At 45.0% G+C, this 26,220-nt stretch overlaps 1 protein-coding gene across 19 annotated transcripts in view; it reads right to left on the bottom strand.

Annotated features, from left to right (window-relative positions):
• The window catches only part of IGF1R (insulin like growth factor 1 receptor), a 314,682-nt gene that overhangs the window by 142,691 nt on the left and 145,771 nt on the right, over positions 1-26,220 (bottom strand). For 4 of the 19 annotated variants that reach the window (XM_055098443.2, XM_055098439.2, XM_055098450.2 and 1 more), the window contains exon 1: positions 978-1,034. The exons of 3 other annotated variants lie outside the window; for them this stretch is intronic. The gene's annotated coding sequence lies outside the window, so the exon portion shown is untranslated. Of the gene's footprint in view, positions 1-977 lie in introns of all 19 variants that reach the window. 12 more of the 19 variants (XM_055098440.2, XM_055098447.2, XM_055098444.2 and 9 more) reach the window with 6 other exon arrangements.

Raw genomic sequence — 26,220 nt, 5'->3', positions numbered from 1 at the left:
GTGGGAATTAAGAAGCCATCATGAATATACGTGTGCCTGTGTGTGTGTGTGCACACATACACCCGTGTGTCTCTCCACGTCTGAGGCCAGCAGCTAATTCCTGCTCACCTTTCAACACTTCTAGTCTTGGCTCCTGAGCCCCAGGTACACTATTCCTGAAGATCCTTGCAGATATCAATCATCCCAAGAATGGGCTAGTGGTTTCAGGGTTTCATGAATAAAGCTGTCCCATTCTCATCACTAATCAAGGTAAGAGAGTTACATCTTATTTCTCTGCCTTGGTTTCATCATCTATGGAAGAGCAGTCGTACTGGATCTAGAAACATGCATTTTAGTGCATCATGCACATTTAACGCCTCCCTTACGCATCACTCAACTGACTGGCAAGCCACCCCTTCCCCTTCCACTCTCTTCCAAAAATGCTTACGAACTTGAAATCCAGCAAAAAAGGGGCCACAGTGACTACGTACTCATGATTCTGTTTTACTCTTCTAAATTCACGGTCTACTTACTATTAACTTATATACACGTTAATATTTAAGTTCCAGATCCAAGGGAGGTAAGAAGCAGCTAATTCTAGGGAGGCAGGGCTAGAGAGAGTGATGGTAAAATCAGTTTAAAAAGAGGGGTGGGGGGGCGTGTTTAAAATAAAAGACAACTATAAAAAATCAACAGGGGAAGGGAAAAACCAGAAGCGCACAGGCCATTTAGCGCAATGTAGCGCGTCTCACACCAGAAGTTGTTTACACACTCTTGGACGCCTGAGTTCTCCTTGATTTTTGTTCTTCTTCATTTTATCTATCTTCGTTTATCCATCTTCTAGTTCATCTACTTAACCTTCTTATAACTCAGTGCTGCCAAGTGGTTTCGGCATCAGCATTTACATAAAAAACACATTGCAAGCAAACTGCATTACTCTAGCTGTTATACACCAAAAAGAAAAGACACATTTAACATATAAATATGTGTTCACATACCAAGTGAAGACCAACTTATGTTGTGGTACTTCCGTGAACTGGGGCCTTGCAATACTTAAAGAAAAAATTCAATTGTGATGTCAAAGAGAGGTGTTCCGTAATTCAAACATACTCAGGCCTTCGAGGTCAGTTTATTCACATTCTGAGCAGTGGTTTAGTTTTAGCAAAATATTACCCATGTCATTAAATTAATATTTGGGTTTGAATCTTTTTGTTTTATATGCACTTAATGTGTAAAATCATTTAACTTACAGTTGTAAAAGATCTGCAAGCGTAAAAAATTGACACCTAGGCCTTATAAGGCTGTAGGTATTTAAGTATCTTTATACCAAGTAATTTATAATGACACTGAGGGTATGTGAATTTATCTTTTGCTTTTAAAAGGTGTCTCGATTACCTTAGATGAAAAACTGCCTTGCCCACCTGGGAGCATCATTATCTTATCATAGAATGAAGTTACTTTCACAGTGATGACCCTGAGTATTGAGAAAAAGTTGGATTATGATCATTATATTCTTTTTAATGCAAGCAATGTAAAATGTCCTTTAGAAATGTTTCCTTTAAAAATTATTTAAATTGTATTGCTTAAAAAATATGACTCTTTCAATTCAGTTATCACTTAAGGTTTCCTGGAATATTCTGCTGTTTAGAACATATTTGTAGGATATGAAATTACCTACGTATGTGACTCTTATAAGACCAGAGAAAAAGGCTAGAATTATACATATATGAAAATAGCGTCAGCAATTCCACAAGGCCATCAACTTGGGGTATGAAGTATCCGTGAAGGACTAATGATGGCTGAACTTCAACCACACTCTGAACAGCATAAAAATGAGAAAACTATACTCCTTGATCTTTAGTTCTCAAAGTGTGGTTTGTGGACGCCTAAGGATTCTGCAGCTTTTTCAGGGGGTCTATGAGATTAAACTATTTTCATACACTACTAAGACACTGTTTACCTTTTTAACTCTTATTGTCTCATGAATGTGTGCCGTGGAAGTTTCCAGAAGCTGTGTGATATTGGCAGCAGAATGAACATAGAAGCAGGTATGATCATCCAATTGCCTTCTATTAAGCCAGAGATTAAACACATAAAACAATGCCACTCTATTCATATACTGGGGTGGGATGTAGTTTTTATCCAACATAAAAGTACGTTAACGCGTATTAAGTTTTGTTACTGTTTCTGAATCAATAAATCTTTTTAAAGTTATTAATTTTAATTTTTCATACAGCAAGTATAAACGAAAGCTTATTGGCGTTTGTCCTATCCTGTCTGGGCACCTATAACAAAACACCTTAAACTAGGTAGCTTTTAAACAACAGAAACTTATTCCTTACAGTTCTAGAGTCTGGGAAGTCCAAGATCAAGGCACTGGCAGATTCAGTGTCTTGTGAGGGCTCCACTTTCTGGTTCACGGAGGGCACCTTCTAGCAGAAGGGGCAAAGCAGCTCTCTTTTATAAAGGCACAATCTCATTCATAAAGGTCCCCCACCCTCACGATTTAATCCCTTCCTAAAGGCCCCAGCTCCTAATATCATCACATGGTGATTAGGTTGCAACGTATAGATTACTGGGGCAACATAAACATGTAGACAGTGGCAGGGTTTTACATTTTTAACAGTGTGAAGGGGTCCAGAGACCACTGAATTTGAAAACCCCTGGATGATTTCATTTTTCTCGACAGGGAAGCTACAAGTAGATGAGTGCCAAATGTTTCTCTCCATTCCTGGCCTGTCCCCTGAGCCCTACGCTGCTGTGTTCAACTCCATCTTAGCTTGCCCCCCTGGATGTCTAAGAGGCATTTCTGACCTGAGAGATGCAAGACAGAGCTCCTGCCCCATCTGTCTTCTCCACCACACACTTCCCAAACTATGCTGCTCCTCCCTCCCCACTGCTTTGCAGCTCAGGAATGGAAGCCTCCACCCCCTGTTCTGTCCAAGCCAAAATGTCTCAGAGGTAACTTTCACTCTCCCAGTCTCCATTCCCTTCAGGCTATATTTTACAAGTCTTCAAATATTCCTAAATCTATCCACTACAAATTGCTATCACTCTGGTCCAGTGGTTCTCAACAGGGTACAATTTTGGTGTCCCCACCCCCTAATCCCAGGTTAACATCTGTCAATGTCTAGATACATTTTTGATTGTCATGACTAGGGGGCGGGGTGGGTGGGCTTCTGGTATTTAGCAGGTAGAGACTAGGGAAGCTGCTGAACATTTTGCAATACACAGGACAGCCCCCCACAACTAATTATCTCACCCAAAATGCCAATAGTGCCAATGCTGAGAAACCTGGCACTGGTTCAGGAATGCACCCCTACCCCCCGCCCTGCCACTCCCCAACTAATTATCTCACCCAAAATGTCAATACTGCCAATGCTGAGAAACCCAGCACTGGTTCAAGCCGCCAGTATCTCTCATATGCACGGTCCCAGCAGCTTCCTAAGCGGTCTCCCTGCTTTTTCCACTATTCCTCCTTCTCCCCTTCTCCACCCAGCAGCTAGACTGACTGTTGCAGAAATCAGTGCGCCACTCTTGTGCTTCTCACTCATCCCCAACTTCCACTGTGTATTGAGTAAATTCTCACTCTTGCCATGGCCTACAGACCCTCTCTGCTCTGGTCCCATCTAATACTGTGACCCATCTTATAACTCGACGCTATGAAATCAATTGTGTCTCACCCCCGGCCACCTCCCACCTCCACCCCGCCAATTCATATGTAGGAACCCTAACCCAGAACCATGAGAATATGCTTCTCCAACCACGACGCTGGAGAGAAGAGGTGAAGTAGGCAGAGGCAAGACTGGGAAAGTAGGGCTGGGGTGGTCAGAAAGGGCAAATCACGAAATGTCTGGTGTGAAAGGAGAAAGGGATCTCCCCAGAGCTTGAGTATGGAAGACTATTCAACTTCAGAAATGAACACAGAGAGGGAGAGGGAATGTTGCAATGTCTATTGTTTAAGCCACCCAGGCTACGGTAATTTGTCAAAGCAGCCTGAGCTGACAATCACTCTCAGTTTCCCTCATCTTCCAAGTTCCAACCTTGCTGGTCATCAGTATGTGCCCATGTGACAGCTTTTTCTTCTTATCCTTTCTCCTGAACTTCCCATGGCTGGACCTTCCAATCTCCCTTAGTCTAAATGCCACCTTTTCACAGAGGCCTCAATGACTACCCAGCCTAATACAGCACCCCTCAACCACACCTGGCCCCCAACCCAGCACTCCTGCATTGTGATGACAGTACTGTTTTGTGTTTTCTTCTTAGATACTCATCACTAGCTTATTATTCTCTTTACTGTGCATCCTACCATCCCCACCCCAGTATTATTATTATTATTATTATTATTTTTTTTTTTGAGACAGATTCTCGCTCTGCTGCCCAGTCTGGAGTGCAGTGGCATGATCTCCACTCACTGCAACCTCTGCCTCCCGGGTTCAAGCGATTCTCCTGCTTCAGCCTCCCGAGTAGCTGGGATTACAAGCATGGGCCACCACGCCCAGCTAATTTTGTATTTTTAGTAGAGACGGGGTTTCACCATGTTGGCCAGGCTGTTCTTGAACTTGTGACCTCAGGTGATCCGCCTGTCTTGGCCTCCCAAAGTGCTGGGATTACAGGCGTGAGCCACCACACGCAGCATTGAAGAAAGCTTTTCTGTCTTGATCACTGCTGGAGCAGACAGAGCACCACAGCTGCCTAATGTTTGTTAAATTAATAAATAAGTGAATGAACCTGCCTTTGAGGATCTCAGATCCATACAACTGGGCATTTATAGCCATTCTCTGAGTCAGGCAGCTTTCTGGAGCCACATGGTTATGAGAATGTGCCTTGCCCCAAGATTGATCTCCCTCTCCCACCTCCCCAAAGAAAGCTGCCATGTTTGTGGCAATCTCATATTCCCCTGGGAACCACATGGGACAGGAAGGAGTAATTAACTGCAATATCCACAGTGAGTAGCTATTCATATTCTTACACTCCAGGGAGCATCAAGTCTTAAGGTTACATTAAAACACAGGCACAAGGGAAGTCCCCAGTGTTTATTATCTGCAGCTACAGAGTGGGTAAGGATGAGATCTGGTCACTTCAATGGAATTTACAGGCAACTTCTCAAGAGCCCAACTTTGAACTGCCCAAAGAAAACACAGGCAAGTCCTACTGGCACAAGAGAATGGGGTGGGCCGATGGGGAGTGATGGCCGGCTAGGGTTGACTTTTGTTTTTTCCACCATATTCAACACAGGCAGGTGCTTTCGAATTACTGGCTCCCTGAAAAGGGGTATCTGGACACATATAGCAATGCGATGAATGATGATTCCTGGAAAGAAAAATGTTTAATGAAACAAGAAACTCACAATTTCCTGAGACCTGATATGCACAAGGTACTGGGCAGATCTTGTAGTTATTGATAGGAATTTCAGAGAAAGGCCTGATGAGGCAAAGCTGGCTGCTGGAACCTCAAAGAGACAGGAAAACAAGGATGAGACCCATGATTAGGGCCACTGTGAAGACTCCAGAAGCTTCTGAGGTTCGAGAGAAGAGGTGAAGTAGGCAGAGGCAAGACTGGGAAAGTAGGGTGGCTGGGGTGGCCTGAAAGGGCAGATCACAAAATGGCTGGTGTCAAAGGAGAAAGGGACCTCCCCACAGCTTGAGCATGGAAGACTGTTGAGCTTCAGAAATGAACACAGGGAAGGAAAAGGAATGCTGCAAATATTTTACCATATTGACTTTTAATTAGTTGGGAATCAGTGTAACAGGTCTAGACCTCATCCAGGGTGGAGGCAGCATGTGGGCAATGGTACCAAGAAAGCATCAGAAAGAAGAAGGGCTTGGAAGGCAACTACAGAACAGGCTGCCCCACACCAAACTTAGGTAGAATAAGACCCACTTCCATTGTTCCTTCTCTAGCCAAAGCTAGAGAAGCTCTGAATTTCTCTGCATTTCGAAAACACTCCAACACACAGAGTCACACAAAACTCTCCTTTGGACCAGATGGGCCCTATCCTACGCACTGAGAGATTTGGAGTGAATGGGACAAGAGGTAAGCCCAGTCTCTTTCCTCCCTCCCTCATCACCCCCCACACCCAACCTCTTCCAAAAACATCAAATATTTTCTTCCATAAATAATTGCAATAGGATGCCATAGCTTTTCCCAAACAAACAATAGCCTGATTGTGCCCTGTTTGCATGGGCCCAGCTCGGCATACACAAAGGCCTGCTTTCATACGCCAGGCCTCTCCCCACTGTAGAAGGATGGGCATATTTCGCCCTCCTCACTTCTTCAACAACTTCACTGAGGCAATTCCATTCGGAAAGGAGCAACAGGAAGGGGTTGTTACCACCAGGAATAGGAGCAACTCCCATTAAAAAGACAGCCATTGTTCCCCAGGTTTTCTGTTGCCTTTCGACCTCATCCAGAACGTTCTTTCACCAGAAGAGAGCTGGTTTGCCCCAAGATCCAAATGACAACATCTTATGCTGGTGATTTCTTTTAAACTTTTTATTAAATTTCGAATATGATTTTAAATTGTAATCACTGACTGAAAATATTCCTGTTTTTATGTCATGTATCTTCTTAACAGTATCAGAATAGAGCTAAAACAAACGCATAAATTTTTGTACTACTAATTATTTTTCTGGTAAGAAAAAAAGCTGAACTAAAAGATTAAACTAACAACTTTATAACTGCTACTCTGAAAAAATATCCTTTTGTGTTTAAAAACATGAAGTATTAAGTTTCCTTTCAGAATGTAAGTTTGATTTTCCCCCACAGATATAAGGAAGCATCGTAGCAAGTCTTCTTCCTGTTTCCAGTAATTCGGAATGGCCATTCTCCCAGGTAGAGCCACGCTTATATCAGATACAAAGAGGTTTCTTCTCCCCATTTTTGGTCTTCCATTCATTTCTCTTTCACTCTTCTAATTTAAGTGAAATGGAATTCCAAATGGCCAAGACACTAATAAGCTCTCTGAAAGCCATCTTGAGAGCATATACATTTTTGTTTTTAAAACCATATAAACAGGCTGGGCACAGTGGCTCACACGTGTAATCCCAGCACTTTGGAAGGCCAAGGTGGGAGGATCACTTGAGGCCAGAAGTCTGAGACTAACCCCAGCAACACGGTGAGACCCCCATCTCTACAAAAAATTTAAAAATTAGCTGGGCATAGTGGCACATACCTGTAGTAGTCCCAGCTACTCAGGAGGTTGAGGATCGCTTGAGCCCAGGAGTTTGAGGTTGCAGTGAGCTATGATGGTGCCACTGCACTCCAGCCTGGGCAACAGAGCAAGACCCTGTGGCTATATCCATCCATCCATCCAACCATCCAACCATCCATCCATCCATCCAACCATCCATCCATCCATCCATCCATCCATCCATCCATCCATCCATCCATCCATCCAAATCATATAAGGGCACCGAAAGCAGTGCTACACAGGGCATTAAAAAAAGCTTTCACTGCCTGGTAAGTGTTGCTCCAAAGTGATGTATCATTCATGCCAGGAAGAGTAACTTAAATTGAAATGTATTTTAAAGTTGAATCTTGGTTTTGCGACAGGATCTAATGACGCAAGCAACCCACGATGATGTGCTCCATTTGCTATATATGGTTAATAACCCAGTGCTCAATGAGGAGACACTGGGTTATTAACCATGTCACATACCTCAATTATCCCACAATTTACAAAACATTCAAGAGAAGCTTTTGCATTTGCTTGTGCTTCAGCATCGAAAATAAAAAACATGAACTGAGGTAGGCCAGAACCTATTCCGGACCTCATCTCTACTGGATTAAGCTACTGTTGTTGACAGTCATTGTTATTTTCTCCAATTATTAATACAATTACAATGGTGGAAAACATGTAGATGTATTAACGGAAGGGGTTCGTGTGTCTTCAGCCCACTTCATCCAAGAAGGCAACTCTTGATAGTCAGGCTCCTCTCCACCTTTCTCAAGTCTTAGCATTCGGACATAAGGAATGGACTGGGGCCGCTCTGCATCCAGTAAATTGCCTTCATCCTCACCTATTCTGGGTACTGTATGTGACAATCTCAAAGTATTTTAACATGTAGGGTTTACTGCTATTCAGGTACGGTGAGGCCAACAGTTAAAAGACAATTGCCACTGAAAAAGTCTGTTACTCACAGTCCCCAAGAAGAGGGAGTGCACCATGCCGAGGGGCCACACGGAGAAGAACCAAGGTTGGTCCTGAGGCAGAGGGAATGGTAGGAAAACATGGAGGAGAGCCTTTATTGTGGTTTCCTTGGGAAGGAATAAATCACACAAGGTAAGCAGGTTTAGGACTAGCTGGCTGGAGTAATTCTGACAGGCTCTGGGGTGTAGGGGCTGTCTCTTGCCTGGTATCTGGCCCTAGGGTGATTAAGGTAGGGCAATATTGGCCTGGAGTATGAAATCCCAATAAAGGTGGTAAGGGGCGTGGCCTTTGGATTGGTTATTTTGCATATGAGTGAGGGGCGTGGCCTCTGGATTGGTTATTTTGCATATGAGCATTGTACTCATTCACTACCTGGAACTGGCTAACCCTAGGGGGGCTGGTCTCTTCAGGGTCAGCAAGGCCCCAAGATGTCAAAGCATCAGAAGTATGGAAAATAAAAAGGCTTGATTAATACAGAAAGGTAACATAAATCAATTAGATCAAAACTGCCAAGGCCCCGGGAAGTAAGCCTCGCCCCAGCCAAGGGAGATGACAAGAAGCTTCCAATTCACCAGCACTATCGGAGAAGCCACTTAAACCACTGTCTTTCGATAGAAAACTGGAACAGCCTAAGAGACAGGAAGCGGGTTTGTGGACTTAATGATAACGATGGTCTCTGGTCAACAACAGTACATTTCACAGCACGTGTGAAGGCAGCTCCTCTGGAGTCAAGCCAACTTGGAGTTATCTAATGACAAGCCCAAGGACAATGCCCCAAGCAGGGACCCTGACAGTATATTAATACGTAAGAAATTCCAAGATAAAAGTTGGGGGCAAGAGCAAATTAGTTAGATAAAATACGACATAAAAAGGTCACGTTTGGAAGGATGGCCATAATATCATACAACGAAATTTTTAAAAGCTTTTTCGGCCGGGCACGGTGGTTCACACGCCTGTAATCCCAGCACTTTGGGAGGCTGAGGTGGGAGGATCACCTGAGGTCAGCAGTTTGAGACCAGCCTGGCCAATATGGCAAAACCCCATCTCTACTAAAAATAAAAAAAATTAGCCGGGCATGGTGGCAGGCGTCTGTAATCCCAGCTACTGGGGAGGCTGAGACAGGACAAATGCTTGAAACCAGGAGGCGGAGATTGCAGTGAACTGAGATCGCACCACTGTACTCTAGCCTGGGTGACAGAGTAAGACTCTGCCTTGAAAAAAAAAAAAAAGCTTTTTCAAGAACAACAACAATGTAAAAATAATACAGTGGTGACACAGCTCACAGCTGGAAGGGCACAAGAAAGAGTTCAAGGAACTTTCCTGCCTCCAGTCATTGAGTCAGCTGTCCAAGAGAGCTTCAGGACGATAACACAATCTTCAGCCGCATCCCAAGAGCCATGGCTCCCAGAGTTAGGGTGCTAAACGGTCCTGGTATGATTTCTACTGGTCATGTCTCTCAAGGAGGGCTTTTTAAATCTCAACGATGTGGTTTCAAAGGCTATTAAACTATACTTTATCAAATGGAGACTTAAAACTCTGAAACAAAGAACAGGTAAAAGAACTAGAAATATTTTATCTGGAGAAGGAAATATTCAGAGGGCACAGAAAAGATGTCCTCAAGTATTCAAAAGGGTAATTACCTTGAGATAGTTGACTTATTTCTTTTTTTTTTTTTTTTGAGACAGAGTCTGGCTCTGTCACCCAGGCTGGAGTGCAGTGGCGCGATCTCTCACTGCAAGCTCCGCCTCCCGGGCTCATGCCATTCTCCTGCCTCAGCCTCCGGAGTAGCTGGGACTACAGGCGCCCGCCAACACGCCCAGAGAATTTTCTGTATTTTTAGTGGACACGGGGTTTCACCGTGTTAGTCAGGATGGTCTCGATCTCCTGACCTCGTGATCCGCCCGCCTCCGCCTCCCAAAGTGCTGGGATTACAGGCGTCACCCACCGCGCCCAGCTGATAGTTGACTTACTTCTTATGGTTCACAGAATACAAATAGACCCAACACATACAAGTTATAAGGAAGGAGAGTTTTCTTTGTTTACATAGAGAAATTACTTTTTTTTTTTTTTTTGAGATGGAGTTTCGCTCTGTCACCCAGGCTGGAGTGCAGTGGCGTGATCTCGGCTAACTGCAAGCTCTGCCTCCTGGGTTCAAGCCATTCTCCTGCCTCAGCCTCCCGAGCAGCTGGGACTACAGGCGTCTGCCACCATGCCTGGCTAATTTTTTTTATTTTTTGTATTTTTAGTGGAGACGGGGTTTCACCGTGTTAGCCAGGATGGTCTCGATCTCCTGACCTTGTGATCCGCCCATCTCGGCCTCCCAAAGTGCAAGGATTACATGCATGAGCCATGGCTCACCGCAACCTCCAACTCCTGGGTTCAAGTGATTCTCCTGCCTCAGCCTCTCGAGTAGCTGGTATTATAGGCATGTGCCACCACATCTGGTTAATTTTTGTATTTTTAGTAGAGACGGGGTTTCTCCATGTTGGTCAGGCTGGTTTCCAACTCCTGACCTCAGGTGATCCGGCCGCCTCAGCCTCTCAAAGTGCTGGGATTACAGGCGTTGAGCCACCGCGCCCAGCCAGAGAAAGAATTTTCTAACATTCTAGGTTGTCTACTGACAATATGAAAGCAAATGAGTATGACTGTGACTCAATGAAACTTTATGTGCAACAACAGGTATGGCAGGCCAGATGTGGCAGCATGGGCTGTAGTTTGCCAACTCCTGAATTACACTTAAGAAAATCATTTAGAGGCTGGGTGTGGTGGCTCACGCCTGTAATCCCAGCGCTTTGGGAGGCCGAGGCGGGCGGATCACGAGGTCAGGAGATCGAGACCATCCTGGCTAACACGGTGAAACCCCGTCTCTACTAAAAATACGAAAAATAAGCCGGGCGTGGTGGCGGGTGCCTGTAGTCCCAGCTACTTGGGAGGCTGAGGCAGAAGAATGGCGTGAACCCGGGAGGCGGAGCCTGCAGTGAGCAGAGATCGCGCCACTGCACTCCAGCCTGGGCTACAGAGACTCCGTCTCAAAAAAAAAAAAAAAAGAAAAAGAAAAGAAAATCATTTAGAATCTGATTTTACAAGAGAGTTACTTGCCTGTAAGTATGGTACAAAGAGAAAGACATATACACACATCAACATTCAGTAAGTATTGCTTTCCTCAAGATTAATTTATCCAAAGAGACCAAAATAAAACATTTTAAAATTATTTTTACCTTAAATAGCAGGGTTTTAATTTGGGGGTGGAGTGTGGAATTTAATCTAAAATATGTGAATGCTAGCTTCACTAGACACAGTAACTGGACAAACAGGCTGAAGCACAGAGTGGATGTAATGCAGATACCAAGCAAACCACCAGCACAGCTACGGACCCCTTAGGAAAGCAGAGAGCAGTACACCAGTCAAGTTTCTCAGAGATGCAAGAGGAAAACCACCCACCACCCCCTCCGCCAGCCACCCCCACACCATGCCTTTCTACAAAGCTGGACAACCTGGGCCCCACCTCCCAAAGCTGGTTGTGTAGCAGCCTTCACTGTAACCACCAGAATGGTTCAGCATTGCTCCCATGACCCACCTTCACTTACTTCATCCCAGCTTCCCTAAAGCGGGAGTCTGTCTGGGTCAGTTTGCTGTCTCTACTGAGCTCATGCCAAACCCCGTGGCTATCCCATATACACCTCTCCTTTCCCCACCTACACCCCAGGGTGCGGGGAGTGGGCTTTCATTCGATCATCAGAACACAATACGTGGAACGTGACTTTAGCAACTAGGATGGAGAGTGGGAAACCCTCTGGAACCACATTCCTCCAAAGCAGCTGTGTCCCCTGCAGGCACTCACTGAGGGCTGAAAAGACACTCCTGGATCTCACAGCACAGTCCTTGTGCAGCACTTTACGTTGGAAAACAGAACCAACAAACATTTTCTTGAAGTATTCCTCAAAACCCAAACCAGTCTTCTCTGGGGCTGAACCCAGAAACTCTTCAAGACTATTTACACAGGATTTATAATCTGGTGTCTACTCAGCGGTTTTATAAAAACATGGAGGGAAAAATGCCAACGCGCTGCCAGTTCACTGCGGTGGTTCACGTTTCTTGCCCGGTAGACCAGGCAATGTTCCCAATGCCCAGAGCCCTGGCACCAGGCAAGCCTCTCACGCCAGCGGAACTTGGGAGGCTGCAGAACTCACACTGACTCCATGGCGTCTCTCCCAGACTCACCTTCGCAGAAGCAAGCCCTTGCAGGCTCTCAAGACCCAGAACTAATAGAATCCAATCCTGGTTGCCTTGGGAAAAGTGAATCCAAGCTTCTAACAGGAGGTCCTCAAGCCACCCAGTACCCTGAAGTACTGCTAGCCAGGCAGCAAATCTCTGTGCCACCCATAGGCTACCTCCATCCTCAGTACATGCAGGAAAGAGTCAGGGTCAGGGCAGGGTGCCCCCGGAGTGTCAAAGGGCCTCAGACAGAGTCCTGGAATATATAGACCTCGTGAGGGTTTTCTTTTCTACACTAGAACAATATTGCAGCTACCTGGCACCTTGAGGGCCTGGAACATTCAGGATAGGTAAATGTCTTGAGCGGCTTCTTATTTTAACTGTTAATAAGAATCTTTTACATAGGGCACAGTGGCTCATGCCTGTAATCCCAGCACTTTGGGAGGCTGAGGCAGGAGGATCACTTGAGATAGGAGTTCAAGATCAGGCTGGGCAACAGAGTAAGACTCTGTCTCTATAAAAATAAAATACAAATAAAAATTAGCCAGACATGGTGGTGCACACCACTGCACTCCAGTGTAGGCAATAAGGCAAGACCCTGTCTCTTCAAAAAGAAAAAAAAAAAAAAATCTTTCAAGAACATACCTGCCCTAGAGTCCCTGCAAGCACCTAGGTTCCACACGACTATAGGCACCTCAAGGGTGAGGGCCTTGTCATATTCATCACTATGGCTCCAGCACCGAAAATCCTAACAGTCTACAGTGTGTTCTCAATGAATGTATATATTAAACTTATTTGCTTTTAAGCCCCTATATGCCACTGGTGACACAGGTACACACAGTAATCTCAAGGGGCTGATGATCATTCTTATATCACAGTTCAATGCAAAATCACTGCATAGCCAATATTAAAAAACAAAGTGAAACAATTATTCACAATTTATCCCAAAGCTGGAAACATTTTTGAAGAGGATAAAGATACTGACAAATAATACGGAACTCTTTCAACTTTAGGTTTCAAAATTAATAAAGAGCTATTTCACTGTAGTTATCTACTTCGGTGGCTAACATCTCCCAGTATCTTATTATTTTCAACTTATTTTTAAGATGAATATATCTTATACCACCAAATGCTTTACCTTTGGTTATTCTGAGCTCCTCAAGGAGAATACCCTAACATCATTCTTCCCCATGCCAGGCTATCCCACGTACCTTTCCCAAACAATTCCCAAACAACATGGATGTGGTATCTGTGTGTCGTCACAACTTCATTGCTGCACAGAAATAGTACCTCACCACCAAAAAATCATGTTCATTGGAACTGTTCTTAGAAAAAATTCCAATCATAAGGCAATGTTTTATAATGAGAGTTTATGGATCAGATATTCTGACTAAATTCACCAAAATGATTTCAGAAGGAAAATTACTATTATCTTACAGCTGCTATTGTTTCCTCTAAACTTATACTATGTCAGACAGAAAATCCAACTGCTTGAAAGAAGGACCCATAAACGGCAAGGAGACAGGGTATACACTAATGACAACAAAGCTATGACAGAAGTGAAGTGGCTTCCACATACACAGTGTTTCACTATGGCCCAGGCCCTGCTGTAAACTCCTCACAGGGATTAGTTCATTTAAACCTCACAGCACAACAACCCCTCACTATGAATGCCATCTTACAGAGAGTGAAACAGAGGCATGGGTCTCAAAAACGGCAGCACAAGGATGAAACCCCATCTGGCTGCTGAGTGGATGTTTTGGTCCTTATCCTATCTCAGAGAATGCATTCAAACCTAAAACTATGCCAGGAGTCTAAATTTAACTCAAACAAGCTGAAGAAAACCAAAACGTCTCAGATATCACAAAGCAGTGCATTTATTGCATAATGTTGCACAACAAGGAAAGTTTCTAGAAAGCTGCCCGAACTTACATGGTTACTACCAACATCCAAGCAAAAGAAAGTCCCAAAGGACAAAGAACGTGTCCCACGTGTACACGATCTGGTTCATCTATTCATATATCCAGGATGCAGCCTGTGCTCAGCACCCTACTTACAGGAATCTGAGCTTTACGATTAGTATGATTTTAGCTGCTAAAAATGTGACACCTACCTCTAAGTCATTTGGATTTATAAAAATCCCACCATGCTACAGTTAAGAAAGCATTTCACTGAGCAACTGTAAGCCAGGTACAGGGCGTGAGCTGAAGAATGTCCCAGATGAGTGAGGCCGTTCTAATTTCAACACCTAAAGAACAGGTCACATCAGACGTTATAAATTCTCCAATTTTCTTTTCTTTTTTTTCTTTTGAGATGGGGTTTCACCATGTTGCCCAGGTTGGTCTTGAACTCCTGACCTCAAGTGATCTACCCACCTCGGCCTCCCAAAGTGCTGGGATTACAGGTGTGAGCCACCGCGCCTGAACAATTCTCCAATTTTCATGACATTAATGATCACGTTAGGCTTAGGGTCAGCTGTGCCCTAAAGCGCTCACATCAATGTTTTATGGATGTATGGGCCTAACACTGGTATACAGATACCCTTGGCTATATCCCTCTTACTAATGCCAGAGAACGGGTGTTTCTTGCCACAGTGCCACTCCTGGCTGTCCAGCACATGTTCACAAGGACTAGGAAAAAGGGATCTCTCCCTGGCAGTCAGCTTCTTTTTTCACAGTGTTGAAAACTCTGTGAGATAATTTCCTTAGGCGTCCTGGTAACACCTATTAGAAAGTGTTTATTTAATATTTATTCCCACAAATACCAATGAGAGAGAGAGTCTCCCACTATTCAACAGTTTTTTGTTTTTTTTTTTAATCAAGAAATAGTTGAAAAGGATGGGAGTGAAGGCACTTTAAGCCCACAGATGCCAGCAGAGGTGGGACATGACAAGTGAGGCTGGGGGGCTGGCCCCAAACTGGTCCCTCCCAAGTCAGCTTGGACACCACACAGCACTTCGTGCGCCCTCGGCTGGCTTAGCACATGGACAAGGCATTGCCGCTGGAGTCCCACATTCTTAGAGACTCCTGAAAAGGAGCTCCACGCCACCCCCCATACCTCGCCCTGTGCCACTCTTCCACTTGTCCTGTCCACTCTGGACATAGAGACTTCACGGTAAACCAGTAATAGGAAGTCAACTACTTTGTGGAATTTTGTGAGCCCAGGTGAGTGAGGCCGTTCTAATTTCAACATCTACAGAAGTTATCAAGTTTCAGGTTTAATAACCTAGCAAGTTATCAGACCTGAGAGCAAGGGGCCTGGCAACAAACTCTCAACCTTTCAGGCAAGTCAGACAGAAGTGTGGGCACCCCATACCTGCTACTCACATCTGCAGCGAGGGCAGACTCGTGGGACTGAACCCGCATCCCTGTGGAGTCTGTGCTAACTCCAGGTGGTGAGTGTCAGAACTGCACTGAATTGTAAGGCCCCCAGTTGGTGTCTGGAGAGTTAGAGAACTGGTTGTTGGTATGGAAAAACCCCACACATTTGGCGTCAGAAATGTTATGAGTAGCAACAGTTCAGAGTCCTTTATGTGCGTTTACAAAAGCAATAATTTATGGCAAGGACTTATCAGAACTACTTTACGATTTTATTTTAGTTTCTTTTAAGGACCAAGATTAAAGATTTAATTAGTTAAACAAGACAACCAAAACAAATACTTCCTCCTGACCTTGAGTTATCACAGACTGCTACCCAAGGGGCAATTGAAACAGAAAGGGTGGCCTGCATTTCAGAAGGGCTGGAGGGGACAACGGGCAGTGTGCTCTCAGGTGCTCTGAATCACACACACACACACACACACACACACACACACACACACACACACACCCCATACACACACAGGCACCCTTTTAGAACAGACAATTATGAAAGCACATTAAAACGCAGCATGCCATTTGGAAGTCTGGTCTTGCTGCTCTTCCCAAACACAGGGTACACACTTCAGGGAAAACAATCCTAGAGAAACAGTAGCTCTGTGAAAAATGAGAAAAGTAAAATGTTTCGGCCAAACATAAAGAAAAAAAAAAATCAGCATGTGGGATGGGGAGGAGAATAAGACCTATCAGAATTCTTTTTGCTTAGCTGGCCAACTCTGGCAGCATAAAGTTTAAATGGAAGTATCTTCATATTAAATCGCACCTGCATGTATATAAGACTCCCCTGTAATGCTCCGATAACATCTCAAGATTGAGGTCATCTAAATTCAAACCTTAAATATAAAACCACTCCCAAAAGAGAATGCCTTTGAATATAATGGCAGTTTCAAACTTTGGCAAATAATTATCCTGTACTTCTTATCTGCGAGAATCTATCATTTATTTTAAAAATTCTCTGCAGCAGCCGGGAGTGGCAGCTCATGCCTGTAATCCCAGCACTTTGGGAGGCCAAGGCAGGAGGATCACCTGAGGTCAGGAGTTCGAGACCAGCCTGGCCAACATGGTGAAACCCTGTCTCTACTAAAAATTCAAAAAATTAGCCAGGCGTGGTGGTGCACGCCTGCAGTTCCAGCTACTCGGGAGGCTGAGGCAGGAGAATTGCTTGAACTGGGGATGTGGAGGTTGCAGTGAGCCGAGATTGCACAATTGCACTCCAGCAAAACTCCATCTTAAAAAACAATAATTATCTGCAGCTCCCTGTATCTTCCAGTAAACGGATTAGCAGGTATTTTCTGAGTGTCCATGATGACGGTCTTAGCACTCTCCTTCCTGCCTAAGGAGTCACAATCGCATTCACAATCAAATGCAGGTGCTGTGTGTGCGCTGCTCTCTTCCTCCCATAGCCCCATTTCACTTTCTCTGGAGTGCATCCCCATCCTCTCAAAGCAGAATCAACAAGCAAACCACTGTCCTTCTTTCAAAAAACAAAAACAAAAACAAAAACAAAAGTCATGTGTTTATTTCTTCCCCTCTACTTGTGCCTCCTAAATTCCTTGCCTTAGTCCCAAATCAGCCCTCCAAACGCGGGCTACTTGTAACATTATTCAGAAGTGGAAGATGACCTTGCAAAATGGCATGATAATGCCCCGACTAGATATTTCATGGCATTCTAAAACTACATAAAAGCAAGATTTCTTAACATTCCTCTAAATAAATAATAGCGTAATAAATATATGAAACAGGCTATGCATTTCCTCAGTGTTCTTCCATTCCCTCCAGTGACCACACATGTGTACTGCATGGTGAGCCCATGACTGCGGAATAGAAATACAGTCATGAGGCAGCTAACAGCGTTTCAAAGATGAAGTGCATATACGATAGTGGTCCTGTAAGGATAGAATATAGCTAGAAAATTCCTATTGCCTAGTGACATTGCAACCATGGTAAGATGTACATGTTCCTCATATGTTTGTGGGGATGCTGGTGCAAACAAACCCGTGCTGCCAGCTGTATAAAAGTACAGCACGTACAACAGTGCACAGTACATAATATGTGATAATGATAATAAGTGACTATGTTATTGGTTTATGTATTTACTATACTTTTTATAGTTATTTAACAGTGTACACCTTCTACTTATTAAAAAAGTTAACTGTGGCCAGGCGCCGTGGCTCATGCCTGTAATCCCAGTGCTTTGGGAGGCCGAGGCGGGTGGATCACTTAAGGTCAGGAGTTTGAGATCAGCCTGGGCAACATGGTGAAACCTCATCTCTACTACAAACACAAAAATTACTCGGGCATGGTGGTGTGTGCGTCTAGTCCCGGCTACTCAGGAGGCTGAGGTAAGAGGATCGCTTGAGCCTTGGCGGTCGAGGCTGCAGTGAGCTGTGATTGCACCACTGTACTCCAGCCTGGGGGACAGAGCAAGACCCTATCTCATAAATAAATAAATAAATAAATAAATAAATAAATGTAATATTCACTAAGTGTAGCCTAAGTGTACAGTATTTATCCAGGCCTTCACAATTACTCACCACTGACTCACTGACTCACCCAGAGCAACTTCTGGTCCTGCAAGCCTGACTCCTAGTAAGTGCCCTATACAGGTGTACCATTTTTTTATCTTTTACACTCTATTTTTTACTGCACCTTATCTATGCTTAGATACAGAAATACTTACCACTGTGTTACCATTGCCTACAGTGTTCAGAACAGCAACATGCTCCACAGGTTTGCAGCCTACGAGCAACAGGCTATACCATGGACCCTAGGTGTGTAGTAGGCTGTATCAACTAAGTTTGTGAAAGTACGCTCTATCATGCTGGCATAGTGATAAAATCCAATTACCTAACAATGCATTTCTCAGAACACATCCCTGTCATTAAGCAACATATGACTGTCTATTACTCAGAGCTGTACATTTTTAATTACCTTCATGTTACTGAATCCAGCTTTAAAAAAACAGCAGGAAACCATTTTTTCACTGTGTTTCAAGTCAGCTACAATTTAAATATCATTAGTTCGGTGTCAACCTAAAATGGAAACAATTACCAGTAGAACATTACATATTACGTTTACTTTTCATTTTTGGTAGCACAATTCCTATCTAGGAAAACATAATAAGTTTCCTGTAGGAAAAGTAAGATACAGGAATTAAGAATTCTTAGGGGTCTCACTCACTTAAGACCGCTAATATATGAGAAAAAATGTCTTGTGCTTTGAGAAGTAAGCTTCAATTACCTGGGAAATCAACTCAAGCAAAAAACTCTTTCAATGATGCTAGACAAATAAAATGCACAGGTAGATGTTTGCACGTCCACAGAAATTGCAGCCACAATCAGATGCATTCTTCAGATGTGAATTCGTGCATACAAGCAACCCCTGTCTTTCGCAGAGTTAAGTTCAAATCCTGTACACACTTTGTTCCACAAAACTGCTGTTGGCTTGCATCTCTTTTGTCACCTTTCTCCATCCTTAAGTCTTCCAAGGTTCTCTCAGGGCCAAGACTGTAGGGTTCAATGACCTTCCCTGGTCAGCTGTAAAACTAGGGCTAGCACCTTCAGAATCCGCCAGCCACACCCTGCTCCAGCTCACCACCATGAGTTTTCTCTAATCAGCCTCCAAAGTCCAAGCCATCGCTACATCTCAGAGTTGACGTACAACATGTGCCTTTATTTTATACTCTCAAGATGCTGGATATAGTAGTTATTATCCAGAAAGAATGACTTCACAATCAGGATCCAAGACTGGCTATAAACAGTGATCGAATCCTCAACTCATTCCCTCTCGCACCTACAGGAAGGTATTAACAACTGATCCTCCCTTTCATTTTTAGAGTAACAAACCCAGCTTGTACTACCCATGCCTACAACAGCCCAGATGTGGCACTCAAGGTTGAAAAGGGGCCACAACTTGGTAACGGGACACACATGACCCCATGCAGGAGAACAGCCAGGGCCATGAGGAAAGGGACTTTGGTGCACAATGGCAGGTACCTATGCCCTTGCTGGGACATGGGGCATCAGGGTCATTACCAGATGTGTTTACAAAACACCAAAACATGGACAGCAAAAGTAAGATGTTCAGTCCATTGGCTTGCAGTGTTTCAGAGTCCCTGCTTGCTGCTCGCCATGGGGGTGGGGGCTGGGAGTCATCCTGTTTAAAAGCTGGAGTGAAAACCCAGTGTGGTCGTCTCTGTTCTCAATGTCTACCTTGGAAGAGGGAGTTCTTAACCTCTGTGGCAGAGCAACCTGAAAACAGAATTATACTCCATATACATAGCTGCAATGCCTCATGCGGAATGCTCTTCCCAAAAACGTGCTCAAGGATACAAACCCAGGCTGTCCAATTTGGGGAAATCATTGTTTGAGGGTGGCACGGACAAGCAGTCGGCTTGGGGTTTGCTCCCTGTGCACAGCTCGATCATCAAGGAAAGGCCTCTTCCGGGCCTCAAAGCTCCCTTTGTGAGGAATGAGGCCCACTGTCGAGGCTCACACAGGCAGCCGCCCCTCTCTCTGGGTGTTTGTTTTGATAGAGGTTCATTTATGCCAGAGACAATGCCTGCTCTCTTTGTTCTGCCCCCAGCAGGAAGCAGTGCAGGGAGGGGGACCAGCATTGTCACACAGCTTCCAATTCAGGTTTTGGTGGCCAGAACAATAGGGCCTCAAGGGCCACAAATAAAGAGCCGCCCACGGGGAGCAGGGCGGAGAGACTGGCACATGTGGACCCCAGCACACCCCAGGTAGAAGTCACCTCCTAACAAGTGCTCAGGCTCACTATCAAGGGCTTTGAGGGCTCTGCGGTTGGGGAGAGGGAGGCCACCTCTTCTTAAGTGGTGCTGGGAGGGAGAAGTAAGCAAGGTCCCCGGGGATGACAAAGCCTTCCTACCTCTCCTACCATTTATCCCAACTAAAGGAGCAAACACTCAGAAAAGCAAGCAAAAAGAATGCACACACATGCTTCGTGTTCTAACTTACCAACAGTTGCACAAGGAAGAAAAAAAGTCTAATCTGAATTGCCAAAAATGAACAATATCCTTTAAAATGAAGCCTGGGCTGGATGGCTGCAAGTGAATGAAACGTATTACCCAACTGCTGCTGTAACACAAGCCCTCTCCTCCCCCTTCTGGGCCTCATTCATAAAAAGCCTGCTTTGCCCCAGCAGCTGCAGGAACCGGGACTGGATTTGTGTTTTGTGCCGGTGTTTTCCAAGACAGAGGGAAACAACTGAAACAGACAATCGCTCAGATACCAACACCAAGTTCGCCTCCCCTTGAGAAGTTTGCTGCAGTCTCCTGGTCTAATCCAAATAGGCGGAGGGAGGGCTGGGAGGGCATCCTGCAGAGCTGTTCAGTGGCGGTTCTAACGCTGACACCCAGCGTGTTATTAAAGGAATTCCCATCTGCTGAGTCACACTCCATATCTTTCACTCCCTGACATTTTATTTTTTTTTTAATCAAAGGTTGTTCTTTGTTGGTAAAACGGGGGTTGCCAAGTTAATTAAAGATTGCCAAATTGGGGTAGAGACAGCAACACAACTCCCAAAGAGGTAATTTTTCATTGTCCACTTTTAAATGGATATCACCATCTACAGACTTTATGCAGCCTGCTAGAAATCTTATGAGATAAGGAACAACTTCAATTCTTAATATATTTTTCTAATTTATGAATAAACCAACAACCAACATGCTTCATCCAGGCAGGATGAAGCACTGTCTCCCTCGCCCACACCCTTTTCCACAGCTGCCCTCCGGGCCCAGCATCTTTTATCACCTAGAAGGGCCAAGGAGGCTGGTGTGTGCAACTCAACAAGCTCTGTAAAACACAAAGTCCCTAGAAATCTCAGAAATCACCATGAGAAACGAGAGGCTACCAAACTTTTTAGACTCAGCAGCCTTCTTCAAAGCAGGGCCCAAATACAAGAGCATGTTCTAATTTACCAGGAATGGTTTTAATACAAGAATTACATAAGAACAGAGTGCAGGAAAGGAAGGGAGAAATAAAACCATTCTTGTTGCCCTAATACCAGAGCAGTCTTCCGGTGAATTGATACATAAATTCTCTCCAGAGACAAGATAATCCAAGCTATTAACTGTTCCCCTCTCAACTCTTGCAAAACACAAGGCTTCGAAACCTTGAAGGGGGGCAGGTGGAGGGGAAAGCCTGCTATATATTTCTAGAAAATACCAAATTTAACACCACGATCCCAGCCTGCTCATCACTGCTGGGGATCAGCCATTCTGGGAAGGTAACAGCAGCCCTCAGCACTCCCCCCTGCTAAGTAAACGCTCCTTTCTACCACACTCGGTCCCCCATGCCGGCCACCTCCCACCTCTGCCTGTGGACTGACAGCCGAGGAAACAAGAAAACAAGCTGGAGATACCAAATGAATCTTGCGAAATACATGGTCAGTGATTAAATCACAATAACTCTAACCTCCTCAAAGGCAAACATATCAAGATAGCAAGCTGAGAGCAAAATAAGCAAGTCTTAACAGAAATGATGCCCAGCTTTCTAAAGGGATTACCCACACCTCCTAGAGGCTGTGCAGCCTGGAATCCAGGGTGGTTTGGGTTTTTTTTTTTTTTTTTAACTTACTGCAGCCCTTCTAGCTATCCAATGAAAGCTCTTACAAAGAAACCTTCAGGTCTGCAGTTCTCTGTGGGTTTTCTATGAATATGAACGTACTTTACGGGTGGAGAAAACATATTCATGATCATGTTTGAGGGGCTCACGAAAGGGGGAGGCACATGAATTATATCATGAATACAGATATAATGAATACAGATTTAGTGAGATTTTAATACCTCAATATTCTCTGGTCCCACTCTTAAACATCGCCCTTCAATCATCAAAACATCTTAAATCCTGGGGTAGGGGCATAGTTACCCAAAGTTGTGGTACCTTCCCTAAAGAAAACTGAAATACATACCAGGACACACATAATTCTGACAAGTTTCTCCCTAACTGTGTGATCTTGGACAAGTTAGCTAACCTCTCTGTGCCTCAGTTTCTTCATTTATAACATGGCTCTAATAGCAGAACGAACCCTTGAGAGGCTGTTGCAACAGCTGGTACACAGTAAGTGCTCAATAAATATTCGTTGCTGTTATTAACATTGCCCCTATGCCATCTTACCCCCCATATAAGCTCTCTGCTAACTTTCCAACACAGAGAACAAAATCCAAATTCTTCACCATGGCTCCAGGGCCCATGTGATCTAATAGCCCTCTCTGCCTGTCACTCACCAGGCTCCAGCCACCCAACCTCATCTCATCCTCCTCATTGGACATCCCACGTGCATCCTGTGTGCACCAGACAGTCTTGCTGGTGCTTCCAGACTCGATGACTACTTCTCTCCACTGACCATCTCCACCATCCTGGTCTAAGGTTCATCTTCTCTGCCCTACACTGGGGCAACAGCCTACTCCCTACTAGTCTCTCTACTTCTGTCCTTGCCCTTACAGTCTCTCTTAACGCAGCTGCCAGCATGGTCCTGTTAACGTACACACCAGCTCCAAACTCTGCCATCTCCTTTCAGAGTCAAAGCCGAAGTCCTCACCGTGGCCTCCAGGGCCCTACATAACTGACTCAGTTTACCCCATCCCCCACCAAGATGCACCAAGCTCTCCAAGCTCCTCGCCTTTCCCCTCCCTTTCCTTTAGGTCTTCGTCCAAATGTCACCTCTCTAGAGACCTTCTCTGAATACCCTACGTAAAAAGGTACCCGGATACCTGCCTGGCACCCCGTACCCTGTACCCCACACCTAACACGTGACCCAGCCCTCCCATCCCCTTCCCTACTTTAATAAAAGCTCCATAGAGGCAGAGGCCTCATTTTGTCCACTGCTATAACCCTGACACCAGGAACAGTGCCTGGCACACAGCAGGTGCTCAATAATATTTGTGGAGCGAATAATCGATGCCATCATGGAAATCTTTCCCTCGCTGGGGCCTATCACCTCATGTTCCTCTCCACGTCTTCTCATGGCTGATTCACAGTGTCAGGGCAAATGTCCCCTCTTCAGAAAGGCCTTCTATGAGAATCCAACTTAAAGTCTCCATCACAATCAGTGAGTCTGTATTTTTTTCATAGCACTTACCACTGTCTGACATTATTTTCTGTCTACTTGTTTGTTGTCTGTTTCTACCACTAGAATGTTTCCATTTGTTTTCCATTTGGAGAATGGAGTTGGCTTTGTCTCTGTAACCCCAAGTAGCTACGTCAGCACAACAGAATGCTCATTCCGTATTTGTTGAATAAATGGCAATGTATATACTGACATTCTTTAAAAACTAAAAGCACACATCCAGAAGAGGAACCGGGAGGGCTCTGTCTTACCCCAGATGACACATACCCTGCAGGTGCATGTGCATGGAATGCCTTGGGCACCTGAAAACACCACCCCGCTCCCCCAACCCCAAATGAAGAGCTCTCCATCTGACCTGGGAGAAGCACTCAGAACCTAGACATGGCTCCGATGCAAAGAAAAACAATTTGAAGTTACTAAATAACAGCCCAACATCTGTCACCACATATGAACAACTCTATGCACAGGTAACGGTCCACTCGCCATGCTCACTGTCCAAACACCCGGGCATCAGGTTTACCTTCCCCCTGAGTGGGCTTTCGAGCAGTCATCACAGCTGCCTGGGAGACACAGCTCTAAAACGGGGCTCGGGCTGCAGCCCAGGGGCCAACACTGAGCTCCCAAAGCTTTGGATGCATTTCCTACTCAGCATGGACATCAGGTGACTTCCTTAAGAGGAAAAATCACCCCGCAAGACTGCTGAGAAAGCAGGTGTGGCATTTATCAGTGCTGCTGTCATCCAAAGAGAAGCCAGGAACAACGAAATGTAACTCTGTGTACACAGAACTCTGCCACCCCACACAGGGCAGATGGGACAGCCATCAGAAACGCGGGGCATGGACCCAAACGCCAGCATAGCACCACACCCACAAATGAGGGGGGAACAAGCTCAGCACCCCAAGACATCCAAGCACCATGGCTTTTACAGCTAGATGCACTCTCCACAAGCCAACAGGAGTCGCGAGTGAGAGCCTTCGAACACATCCAGTGTGAACATGCATTCAGCAAACATTTCCTGAGCCCTGCTTTGTGCCAGGCTGTTCTCAGTGCTCAGGATACACAAGTAAGAAATAAATAAAAGATAAGGTTTCTGTCCTTGTAAAGCTTATATTCGTGTCCGTGTGTGCATGCCTGTGTGTATGTATAAGAATACATTCAATAGACACAATTATTAAGTAAATTAAGTCATATGTCAGAAAATAAGTGCTGTGGCAAAATCCAGATTAAAATCACCAATCACTAGTCAGGAGACCCCATCAGCTACGGAAAGAACATACAGGTAGTGTGCAGAGACACCAGAGAGGTCACCCTGTTTGATCGACAAAAGTATGCTCATTAGAAGGTAAACCACAGGACTATGGGGTCTTTATCTCTTTTTTCCCTGCAGGAGTCTCAGCTCAAGAAGAGCACCTGGCACAGGTCAGGGACTCAGAAGCATTTGTTGAAGAAATGGAAGTGCTCACCCACTGAGTTCTTGCTTCTGCAGCATTCCTGGCAGGTAACGCTCTCGAGTTGGCTGAAATCTTTCCAAGAATGAAAAGCTGGGCTTTTACAACAAACTAACAAGCAAACCCCAACCAACCACCCCCACACACCCCCAGGCGCCTTTACTGTATTACTTTCTGGACCCTCTGAGACACACACAGTCTACTACTAACGCCAGCACATGCTGTGATGGGATTCCCCCAGCACAGTGCCCACACGATGCTGGGCCCACACAGCCTGTGACACCTGCTGGCCACTTCGCTCCCACGGAGAAGCCTCTTTCACGTTCATATGTGCTGGGGATCTGTGTCTGCTGAGAGCTGAGCTGCCTGCCTGGGATCAGCCAGATGGAGCAGGCAGAGACGGCACGGACCACACTCCAGAGGAACACGCCATGGATGGCTATATTGTTGATGTTTCAGATATCCAAAAAGTAAATTATAAATCTTAGCGGTGATTTAGCTATCCTATTTGCCAAAGGTAGTTTACACGGGTGTTTCAAATTACTTGGTAAGAAGGCACAGGTGACACGAAGGGGCCACCCACAAATATCTGGCATGTTCCATCTAGGTGCGACAGTTCTCAGGAAACAGCATTTGTAAAAACATGCTTATTAAAAAATTAGAGAGATTTTCTATAAGAAACACATAATAGGCGCAGTGGCTCATGCCTGTAATCCCAGCACGTTGGGAGGCCGAGACAGGCGGATCACGAGGTGAGGAGATCGAGACCATCCTGGCTAACACAGTGAAACCCTGTCTCTACTAAAAATACAAAAAAATTAGCCAGGCGTGGTTGCGGGCGCCTGTAGTCCCAGCTGCTCGGGAGGCTGAGGCAGGAGAATGGCATGAACCCAGGAGGCGGAGCTTGCAGTGAGCCGAGATCATGCCACTGCACTCCAGCCTGGGCAACAGAGTGAGACTC

This window comes from Pan paniscus, chromosome 16 (assembly GCF_029289425.2).
Source record: "Pan paniscus chromosome 16, NHGRI_mPanPan1-v2.0_pri, whole genome shotgun sequence".
In the NCBI taxonomy this organism is placed as follows: domain Eukaryota; kingdom Metazoa; phylum Chordata; class Mammalia; order Primates; family Hominidae; genus Pan; species Pan paniscus.
This window is presented reverse-complemented; position numbering and strand designations above follow the sequence as displayed.